General features: G+C 42.1%; 1 pseudogene; it reads right to left on the reverse strand.

Annotated features, from left to right (window-relative positions):
• Positions 1–203: 203 nt before the first annotated feature.
• Positions 204–1,566, reverse strand: LOC118651965 (annotated as a pseudogene).
• Between the last annotated feature and the right edge of the window lie 7,800 nt (positions 1,567–9,366).

Below are 9,366 nucleotides of genomic sequence, written 5' to 3' on the forward strand. Positions count from 1 at the left end.
CTCTCTCCACCTGCTGAGGGTGAAGGGGGGGAACACCTGGCTGCTTCAGAAACAAGCTGAAGGGGGAGAAGCTGGCATTGGGAGCGTTAGCCAGGCCTGGAGAAGGAAGTGGGAGGAAGGCAGGAAGGGCTTTCAAGGCCTCTATCGAGACCTGACGGCTGCCCTGGGAAGTAACCCAACTCAGGTTGGGAGCCTGACCATATACCCCCTGGAAAATGGGGGACAAAGAGGGGAAGAGCGTGGGGCTAGAGTGGTGGGACTTTGGAGGAAGCCAGTGCTATCAGTATTTACAAGCAGAAAGCCCCATCTTCTGCGCCACCTACCTCTCAGCCCCTCCCACAGAAAGAAAGGCCCCTGAGAGCCACTGGGAGGTGCCAACACCTCCCCACCAGCCATGCCCCACAGGGAGAGCCCCTGCCCTCCGCCTGGCCCCATGTCTGGACCCCTCAGGAATGTCTGTCTGGCTCTGCTCAGCTGGGTGGAAGCGTCCTGGGCCAGAACCGTGGCTGCCCGGCCAGCCCTACGAATCCTTGAGCATGTTGATGTGAGCGTAGATCTTCAGGGCGGGCCCCAGTTTGATGTTCATAGCACTCATCAGATGGTCCTCCCTGAGCAGCAGCAGGGCCTGCCCATCGATTTCTTGGGCACGGAATTCCTCTGCTATCTCCTGGCAGCCTGGCAGAGAGCGGATGAACTCATAGACATCTTCTACATTCCATTTGGTGGGCTCACTTGGCAGGAAGTGGTGTCCCATGCCCACCAGGTCCCGCATGTGCATGTCAGGGAGCTCCAGGTCGCGTGGGCCTTGTCGCGGGCGGGAGGTGGATGAGCTGGCTGAGATGGGTGACAGGGGTTCCTCCTAGCTTGAGTTATCTGAGCAGCGGCTGGAGTCTTCCTGGCTATGGGTTAGCTGCAATGCAGCAGTAACCGAAAGGGGTACAGAGCCTGTTGGCTGCTTCTTGGTATCCTTGGTAAGAGTTGGCAGACTGGCTTTGCTGGCCCGACGGCGGTTGTGGGCCGTGGCTCCTGCCTTCTGCAACTTGCTCCGGTCTGAGTGGAAAAGCCCCACTCGTTTGGTGCATCCCACATTGTACCCTTTTGCACAGGCCATGGAACAGAAGCGCTTGGAACGCTTGAACTTGTAGGCAAAGTCCACCCGGCCGCAGAGCTCACACTTGAGTTTGAGGGGAGTACCCTCCTCTTTGGATTCTTGCAAATAGGGCTCCTCCATCTCGGACTCAGTGGCGGTGGTGGTAAGGCCCTGCTGTGGAAGTTTCTCAAGCAAAGACCACTGTGCATGCTTCTTTCTGAGATTCCCCACCAGCAGGGACGAGCGTCCCACCAGGAAAGGCTCCGCCCCCTCCTGGATCACAAACCCTTCGACAACATGCGTCAGGATTTGGGGTTTCACACTAGCCTGTGGTGGTTTATTCTCACCATTCTAGGGAGGGGGCAATGCTGGCGATGCTGGAGGCAGAATATCCATTCCCTGAGGTCATGCCGGGGCTGCTGAGGTCGGTCGGTGCATGAACAATGCCCTGCCCTGTCTCTGTCCAGGGCCTACTCAGCCCCTCGGCCGGGCGCCGCCTCCTCTCCGCCAGGAGCCTCCGAGCCCGGCCGGGGCTGCCGCGGCGCATCCGACCTCACCGGCGGGCCGGCCTGATTTGTACTTCTTAATGCCTTCACCTTTTTAACCCAGTCCCTCAACACACCTCCCCGCTGGCAACTATCATTTTGCTTTCTGTATCTGTGTGTCTTTTTCTTTTTCTTTTCTTTTTTTAAATATATTTTTTATTGATTTCAGAGAAGAAGGGAGAGGGAGAGAGATAAAAACATCAATGATGAGAGAATCATTCACTGGCTGCCTCCCGCACGCCTCCTACTGGAGATCAAGCCTGCAACCTGGACATGTGCCCTTGACCGGAATCAAACCTGGGACCCTTCAGTCTGCAGGCCAACGCTCTATCCACTGAGCAAAACCGGCTAGGGCTCTTTTTCGATTTTATTAATTTATTTTGTTCTTTAGCTACTACATATAAGTGAAATTATATGTTACCTGTCTTTCTCTGACTGACTTATTTTGCTGAGCATAATTCTTTCTAGGCCCATCCATGCTGTGGCAAATGGTAATATCTCATTTTTTTTCTTTTTATGACAGAGTAATATTTCATTGTATAATATGTACCACCACTTTTTAAATCACTCACCTATTGAGGAGCACTTGGGTTACTTCCATATCATAGCTATTGTAAATAACGCAGCAATGAACATAGGGGTGCATATATTCTTTCGAATTAGTGATTTGGGTTTCTTTAGATATATACCCAAAGTGAAATTGCCGGGTCATAAGGCAGTTCCATTTTTAATTTTTTGAAAAACCTCCATACCATTTATCATAGTGACTGTAACAGTCTGCATTCCCACCAAAAGTGCACGAGGGTTCCCTTTTTTTTTCCACATCCTCGCCAACACTTGTCATTTCTGAATTTGTTAATGATAGACAGTTATTCTGACAGATCTAAAGTGATATCTCATTGAAGTTTCAATTTGCATTTCTCTGATGATTAGTGACATTAAGCATCTTTTCCTATGTCTATTCGCCATTAGTTTGTCCCCTTTAGAGAAGTGTCTATGCATTTTTTAATTGGATTTTTGTGGGGGTTTTTAGTGTTGAGATGTATGAGTTTTTAATACAGTTTGGATAACTTATTACAATGTAATTTTTCTTACAAAAAGCAACTAAGTGTTTTATATAACCTAAGAAAAGGAGAGACCCACAAGATGGGAAAAATTTTAAAGCAATGCTAAGCTGGAATGACCAATTTATGTACTTCAACAGACTACTATTAAAATTTTGTTATGAATTTATTCACTTATTTGTAGTTCAAAATGTTGGTGTCTCTTACAACCTGTAGTGTCTTAAATGTTCAGAAATATGGTAGTCAGTTGTGATATTTAGAGAAATGGGCAATATTCAACCAGAGTATCGAGGATAGATTACATTTTTTCTAGCTCTTAAAAAAAAACTGGTGGTGAGGAAGTGTTCTGGAAAGTCAAAAATCTAGATTGAGCAAAGTTTTGTTCAGGAGAGTTTAAGAATGGACCAATCCAGCTGAACTGCACATTAACGTAAGGGAGAAGTGGAAATAAAGACTAGGAAGATAGATTTGGCCTCGACTCTGAGGAATCTGAATGTCAAACTAAAGAACCTGTATTTGATTCTAACCTGTCTCCCAAAATCTATTTTGGGCTATTCCATAACATTTTCCAGCTGGCAGTAAAAGTGGTCCTTCAAAAGTGTACTCTAAACATTTTGAACCCTTGTTAAACAGATTTGATGATGAGTTTCTTTTGCTCTTTGAACAAAGTTGTATTTCTTTCAAGATCCTGAATAATATGGTTCTTCACTCCAATACCTATTCTTTTTGCCCCTTCACTCATGAGCCATCAAGGTCTGCCTCTCTCTTTTTCTGATGTCATCCTACACAAATACTACTGCCTTTCCATGGAATCTTAGCCTCATCCCAATCCATTCACCTGAGATACTCCTATACTTCTTTTAAGATTCAGTGAAAATGTCACCTCTCGGGGAATCTCCTTCTAACCCGAGTTTAGATAATGTCCTCTTGTGATTTGCTGTCATATTATTCTGTCTTTTTCTTTCATAGCACATATTATAAATGTAGATATATAGTTATCTGTGTGATTATTTCTTTCATTTTTCTCTCCTTTATATCTTTTTAATTTGGTGTAGAGTTGGATTTTGAGGGCTGAGCCCAGCATCTGGTACATAGGAGGTGATCAATAGTCTTTGATGAATAAATGAATGAATGAATTAAATAAAAAGTAAACATATACTGATGCTGTCTAAGAAAGAAAAGGTATGAAGAAGTAGCCATTTTGGAAAACTCAGCTGATTATTTTATGTGGAATGAATTAGAAAGTAAGAGTTTAGTTAAAGAAAAACTTACTTTTTCCTCTTTTCATGGACATTTGTTGGGGGGGGAGGGTGGCAATTGTATCATGTTATTGCTTTTACTTACACCATCTTTCTCCTGAAATGATTGTAAGGTTCTTAAAGACAGGATGAGGTCTTCTTCCTGTCTACAGCGTTCATCACAATACCTTGCACAATGTGAATGCTCTGTAAATTTCATTTGAATGAATGGGTTTTTATTAACCATGATCCCACCATTATAGAGATGGGTCTACTATGATTTTATATGTATGTATTTCTTATTTTAGGTATTCATGACCCTTCAAAATATTTTTTGTTAGCTGAGCAGCCTCTGCATCTACCCCATCAATCCAAATAGAAATATGGACTAGACTTTCCCAGTGGTGGCAATGAATTAGATCACAAAATTGGACAAAGTTTTATCAAGTTTTTTGAACCTTTGGTAGTGGTCAAATAAAACTAGCAATGATTTCCCTCATCAATTCCTTCACTGCCCCAAAGTACTCAACTAGCTGGAAATAAAACGACCTTCAAACACCCTGAAGACAGATGCCAAGTCTAGCAGAGTTATACTTACAAAAAAAGGGGGTGGGGTGGGGGACTTGAATTTCTAATGATCCTAGGTTGGACTTCTCAAAATTAAGTGTGCACACCCATCACCTGGGGACCCAGATAAAATGCAGATTCCGAACAACAGGTCAAGGGAGGGATCTGAAATTCTGCATTTCCAGAAAGCTCCCTGTGATACTACTAGTTGTGCAGTTCTTGCAGGTCTGCTGATCACCCCTTGAGCAGTGCATTAGTCAAGGTTCTCCAGAGAAAAGGAACCAATAGAGTACTTACTTTAAGGAGTTCACTCATGTGATTATGGAGGCTGGCAAATCCAAAGCTGCAGGTTGGACCATCAGGCTAGAGACCAGGGAAGAGCCAATATTGCAGTTCAAGTTTAAAGGCATCTGCTGGAAAATTTCCTTCTTTCATAGAGGAAGTACATAAACATTAAGACCTTCAGCTGATTGGATGAGGTTCACCCACATTATGGAGGGCAATCCATAGTCTACAGATTTAAATGTTAATCTCATCTAAAAAAAGCACTTCCGCAGAAACACAGAATAATGTTTGACCAAATATCTAGGTACCATGGCTCAGCCAAGTTGACATATAAAACTTACTATCACAAGCAAAAAGGACCTAGGGAAACACTTGGTACTTTCTTTTTCTTTCTTTTTTTAACACTTGGTTCTTAATTAGAATAGTTATGTCTGATTTGCTTCATCAGTACATCATGCACTCACTGCTTGGTGACAAAAGGATGGGACTTTAAAAAATGGTACATTAAACCTTCTGTATTAAACAGAAAGCCATGTTAAAAAATATAAAATACTTTTCTTTTCTGAAAACTGATCCTATATAATAATAGAGGAATATGCAAATTGTCAGTTACAGCATCACGTCATAACTGGATCAGCAGGCTGCGTCCCTACCCTCTGCTCAGGCAGCTGCAAGGCCCCAGGTAGGATAGGATACAATAGGAGGGGATAAGAAAGGAGAGGGAGAGGAAGGCAGGCCTGCATGCAGACAGGCTGAGAGGAGAAACAGAAATACAGAAAGGGAACAAGAAAAAGACACAGGAATGGAGAAGGGGAGGAAATGTGGGGCTGCACGTGGGAGGGGGTGGCCACCACAGGGGGCGGAGCAGGTGCGCCCAGGGAGGGGCAGGGCTCAGGCAGTTCGGAGTGGGGAGGCCTGCCCAGATGTAGGAAGAGGCTGGTGGTCCCCGAGGCAAGCCATTGGTGGGGAGGCACACACGGGTCGGGACAGAGTGGTGGATGGTCCGAGGCCTTCTGGGAAGAGGCGCTCCTGCTTCACGGCAGCAGTACCAGGGCCACACGGGCCTCGGCCACCCTCACTGGGCCAGGTGTCCCAGGCAGGGAATGGGAACAAGACAGCGGCAGGGAGGCCAGGGAAGTGGGGGCGGCAAATACCAGACTGGGGCTGAGCCCTGGGCTTGGGGTTAATACCCCCGGCCCCCCTGAACAGAAGCTTTAAGAAGGGAAGGAGGGAGGGAAGAACTTTATAAAGGAATCAGTAGAGAGCAGAGTTAAAGCAGGAAAGAGGATGTATGAGTGAACTGTAGGAGCTATAATGAAAATCAAGTATAGTTGTGTACTGGGGATAGATCTTAAAAGTAGGGGTCAGAAAAGAAAAAAGATAAATGACAGTGAATAATTAGGCAGGTAGATAGATATCAAAACAGTGGAAGTAAGTAGAGAAGAATGTATGGGAAAGGTAGGATGAGAGAGAAAGAGGGAGGTAAGAAAAGTTTTAAAGGGGAGCCAGTAGAGCTTAAAAGGAGAATGGGAAGAAGGAAGAAATGGGGTAGGGAGCAAAGCAGGTCTGAGGGAGGAAGTGAAGAAAAAATTAAGGTGGGAAAGAAGGAAAAGGGGAGGGAGGGCAGGGGTAAAGATAAAGGAAAGAAGGAATCTGGGGAAGGAGGGAGGGTAGGAGAAAGATGGGAAGAAGGATGATGGAATAGAAGTAGGAAATAAGGAGGAAAGAAAAGTTTATAAATAATGAGCCAGTAGGAAAAAGTGTTACATAAAGGAGAGAGAAAAACTGTGTGAGAAGGAGAAGCCAATAAGGAAGTCAAATACAATTGTGTGTGAAGGGGATAAGATTTTTAAAAAGTTAATGGGGCAACCAGGCTGGCAGAGGAGGGCAGTTAGGGGTGACCAGGCCAGCAGGGGAGGGCAGTTAGGGGAATCAGGCAGGCATGCAGAGTGGTTAGGGCAGGCAGGCAGGTGAGCGGTTAGGAGCCCGACCCTGTGGGATCGGGCCTAAACTGGCAGTTGGACATTCCCCGAGGGCTCCCAGATTGGAGACGGTGCAGGTCAAGCTGAGGGACCACCCTGCCCATGCCCTAATTTCGTGCACCAGGCCTCTAGTATATTTATAATATCACTGTGTATGTAAATAACTTTATAATAGAACAATTTAATGTCTGGACTACCTATTAGAGCTTTAGTGGGTCTCTAGGAAAGCACCAAAATTTTTATTTTGATGCAATACAAACATAGCAGTCAAAATCATTAACGTTTGAACTTGATGGCATCTCTTGTTGGTGCCCACCTTGCTGGTTGAAGGCCTTAGGGTGGTTACTCAACATCTCTGAGCCTCAATTTACTCACATATAAAAGAGGAATTAAAATTATTCTTTTTGTAAATTGTTTCATAATTAAAACTATGGCATATCACCGCTGCCTTCGTTAAGTTAGTTTTTGCAATCCTTGACAAGGCAAGGGCCATTTTGTCCCCAGTATCTAACACATGCCTTGGATTTGCAATGTTTGTGGCATGAATGCATGCCAATAAACAAAGCACTTAATGAATAGCAGCTTTGGTTGTTAGGCAGCAACTGCACTTCCTTTGTAGGATGAAGCAGGATAGAAATAAAACCATTTTAGATTAAATATCTTTAATTATGTAGCAATGTACCCTACTTCTGTTTTATACCCTGACTTTTAGACAGAGACCTTAATGTGGAAATTAGGACCACATCTGTGTAAATTATAGTAACTCATTACATCTTATGGTAATGACTTACATTACAGAACTCTACTGTTGACTCGTTGCTTTCACATACAGTATCTCATTTGACTTTTGATCCTCACAGCTGGCCCCGAGTTGCTTGTAGGACAGACATTAATATTCTTATTTTACATAAGAGGAAATTAGAGTTTCTGTAGATGAGAGAATCATATAGTAAGCTCCAAATTACATAGTAAGAAAGTGAAAATTTCTTCAAGTCCAGACTTTTTATTCCAAGTCCCATACTTTGCTTATATCACAGTTATTTCTTTCTATCAATGCTTGTAGAAAAATAGCTGTTAAATGTATTCTTCATTGATGATATTTTTGTTCTGGCATCTTTATACATGGGCAACAAATTATTATTTAAAATTAGGATATTCCAAGCTAACATCTTACATGAGGCCCAACAGTATTTTTGTTGTAATTGTCATCACCACTGCTATTATTCCTTCAAATCAGTTCATTAGTAATAGATCTCATCTAGTTACTCTCAGCAATTCTAACCCTACAAAATAATGAAAGAAAAAACAGACCTTTTTATTTTTGACATGCAAACTCTTAATTTGGAAACATATCTAAAAAGAAAGCCATGAAAATATATTTTCTAACCTTTCTGTGTGTTTCAATTAATGAACCAGAATTGAGAAAGTTGAACAACATAAAATAGTTCTTCCATGGTCCTTAAATTTAAGAACAATTTATGTAATAGTTTACTCAAATTTTTTCATTGAAGTTTTTGGTCGGCTATCATTTGAAAACATACCATTTTATTTTAATTGATTTTTCTGACCCTAATAACTATAGAATGCAATTATTTTGTGATTCTAAATCTAAAAACAGGACTAATATAAAAAATAAGAGTTACGGATTTAAAAACTAAAACACTCAATTTTGTATTTTATTTGAATTTGATAGAACCTGAAAATAAAGGTTGTCCCCAAAATATACTGAAGTTAAAATAGTGAACTTCCCAAATTCTACGTTGGTTACTACTATAGCTTTCTTTTCTCCCCTACAGGAAATAAAAAGATGTTGCCTATTGGGTACGACAGATCCATTTTTATTGTTTTATTGTTTTAATTTGTTGTCTGTCTCTTATATTATTAAGCTCAAAGATTCTGCAAATGTGCTTACCAAAAATAAAAAAGAATCGACTTAAACGTTTTCCAAGTTCAACAGATTTGCAGGTACATCCAGATAGAATTATCTGCTTGTCCTGTTACCCTGCTCCCCCATCCCCATCCCCACCCCACCCTCCCAGAAAAAAACAGGTCTGCTTTTCTAGGACTTTAAGTTTATTTTTTTTTACAAGGGAAGTTCTTATACATACATTGAAGGGAGAGATGAGACATGGGTTTGACTTAAAATGCCAAACCTTCTCTTAGTTACCTGCTTAAATTCTTGGAACCCAGCCTAAACTTTAAGTAGCAATTTAAACAGTAAATAAATTCTGCTAATGGCTATTAGATTGCTAGCTGGGGAGATTAGTATAGGGAGTAATTCTAATTAAATAGAGAACACTGAAGAGAGTGGAAACATTTCAAAAGCCGATTTTTGTCTCCCAGGCCTCATTAGGAATATAAAATCAGCGTTGTGAGAAGGACAACCTTTCAAAAGACTGCTCTTTTTTTGCCATAAAGAGGTTATATAACCTTCATTTTCAAATTTTGCATTCCTTTTTTCAGTAGCAAAGGGTATTTTTATTGCCCAAATCCAATTAAAACCATGCTAAATCACCGTGTTCTATTTCAAGTTAACAATAATTTATGTCCCATTTAGTCACATAAAAAAGCTGACTTCAGTCACTGTAGTAAAAT

The sequence above is a fragment of the Myotis myotis genome, unplaced genomic scaffold (assembly GCF_014108235.1).
Source record: "Myotis myotis isolate mMyoMyo1 unplaced genomic scaffold, mMyoMyo1.p scaffold_m19_p_3, whole genome shotgun sequence".
Taxonomy (NCBI): Eukaryota; Metazoa; Chordata; class Mammalia; order Chiroptera; family Vespertilionidae; genus Myotis; species Myotis myotis.